Raw genomic sequence first — 2,500 nt, 5'->3', positions numbered from 1 at the left:
TCTGAAAACCTGGCCACGCCCATCAGTAAAAACCACTACAGCAAGTGACGACATATGTACCTTCAAAGTGCTGTACTACAGGGTGCTGTTCAAAAGGTATCTATCCCGTTTACTCTCTATGCTTCATATATCATCATATTATTGAAAAGTGCAAGCCTTTAGGGACAACAGCAACTCAAGTCGCCAACGCTCTGTTGACTCAATAACTGCAGAGATCCAAACTTCTCCTGGCATTAACATCGGCACAAAAACTGTGCGCCGGGAGCTTCGTGGAATATGGGTTTCTATGGATTCAGAATGACATGTCAGAAAAGCTCCTGTAGGTGTAATGGTCAGTTATCTCAATACTTTTGGACATATATTGTGCGTGTGCGTGTGTCTGTGATACCTAACATAAACACACCTGTATTACTAGAATTGATAGTTCACGCCACAAAAGTGAGGGGCAAACATAGAAAAGCGTGCAACCCAGCCACTGAGGATGCACAAGCCAGTGCATTCTTAGTGCAGGTCCCAAGCCAGGACAAAAGCGGAGGGTTACGTCAGGAAGGGCATCCGGCGTCAAATCTTTGCCAAATCAAATATGCGGATCATAAATAAGATTTCCATACCGGATCGGTCGAGGCCCGGGTTACCGACGACCGCCATCGGTACTGTTAACCAGCGGAGTGCCGGTGGAAACTAGGCTACTGTTGGGCGAAGGAAAAGGAGAGGGGGAAGGCATGTCCAGAGGCAGCTAGAGAGGAGGAAGGGTAGGCGTGTGGAGGTGAGAGTCAGTCGGAACTTTGAATGTTGGCACTATGGCTAGTAAAGGGAGAGAGCTGGCTGACGTGATGGAAAGAAGAAAGGTGACAAGAGACAAGGTGGAAGGGGAGTAAGGCCAGGAGTATCGCAGGTGGGTTCAAACTCTTCTACCATGGTGCGAATGGGAGGAGAAATGGGGTAGGGGTCATTCTGAAGGAAGAGTATGTCAAGAGCGTGCTGGAGGTGAACACAGTGTCAGACAGAGTGAGGATTATGAAGCTGGAAATCGAAGGTGTATTGCTGACGGTTATCAGCGCATATGCCCCGCAAGTCGGGTGTAAGATGGACGAAAAAGAAGAATTCTGGAGTTGAGTTGGACGACGTGGTGGAAAGGGGACCCAAGGAGGAGGGAGTGGTGATTGGAGCGGACTTCGATGGACACGTTGCTGAAGGGAACAGAGGTGATGAGGAGTTGATGGTAAGGTATGGAATCGAGGAGAGAAATGTGGAAGGACAGATGGTGTTCGATTTTGCGAAAAGGATGGAAATGGCTGAGGTGAATACATATTTCAAGAAGAGGGAGGAGCACAGGGTGACGACGTATACGAGTGGAGGAAAGTGCACACAGGTGGACTATATCTTGTGTAGAAGGCGCGATGTAAAAGGGATTGCATACTGCAAGGTGGTGACAGGGGAGAACGTAGCTAGGCAGCATCGGATGGTGGTCTGTAAGATGACTTTGGAGACCAACATGAGGAAGCGAGTGAAGACACAGCCGAAGATCAAATGGTGGAAGTTGAAGAAGGAAGACTGTTGTGTGGAGTTCAGGCAGGAGTTAACACAGGCACTGAGTGGTAGTGAAGAGTTGCCAGATGGCTGGGCAAGCGCTGCAGAAATAGCGAGGAAGACAGCTAGGAAGGTACTTGGTGTGTCATCGGGACAGAGGAAGGAAGACAAGGAGACTTGGCGGTGGTGGTGGTGGTGGTGGTGGTGGTGGTGGTGGTGGTGGTGGTGGTGGTGGTGGAAGGAGGAAGTAGAGCAAAGTATACAGAGGAAAAGGTTGGCAAAGAAGAAGTGGGATAGTCAGAGAGATGAAGAAAGTACACAGGAGTACAAGGAGATGCAGCGTAAAGCAAAGAGAGAGGTGGCAAAGGTAAAGGAAAAGTCGTACGGTGAGCTGTATGACAGGTTAGACACTAAGGAAGGAGAAAAAGACTTGTACAGATTGGCTAGACAGAGAGACCGAGCTGCCGAGGATGTGCGACAAGTTAGGGCGATCAAAGATACAGATGGAAATGTGCTGCCAAGCGAGGAGAGTGTGCTACGAAGTGGAAGGACTGCTTTGACGGGCTGATAAATGAAGAAAATGAGAGAGACAGAGAGAGAGAGAGAGAGAGAAAAGGTTGGTTGATTGAGAAGTACAGAGAAGGCCAGAAAGAGTTGCATTGTGTCTTTGTAGATTTACACAAAGCATACGACAGGGTGCCGAGAGAGGAGGTGTGATATTGTAGGAGGAAGTCAAGAGTTGCAGAGAAGTATGTAGGAGTGGTGCAGGCTATGTATGAGGGAAGTGTGACAATGCTGAGGTGCGTGGTTGGAATGACAGATGGGTTCAAGGTGGAGGTGGGATTACATCAAGGATCGGCTCTGAGCCCTTTCTTGGTTGCAACGGTGATGGACAGGTTGACGGACAAGATCAGGCAGGAGTCTCCATGGACGATGATGTTCGCGGATGACATTGTCATCTGTAGCGACA

Source organism: Lampris incognitus, unplaced genomic scaffold (assembly GCF_029633865.1).
Source record: "Lampris incognitus isolate fLamInc1 unplaced genomic scaffold, fLamInc1.hap2 scaffold_162, whole genome shotgun sequence".
NCBI classification, from domain to species: Eukaryota; Metazoa; Chordata; class Actinopteri; order Lampriformes; family Lampridae; genus Lampris; species Lampris incognitus.
Note: the sequence above shows the minus strand (reverse complement) of the source record.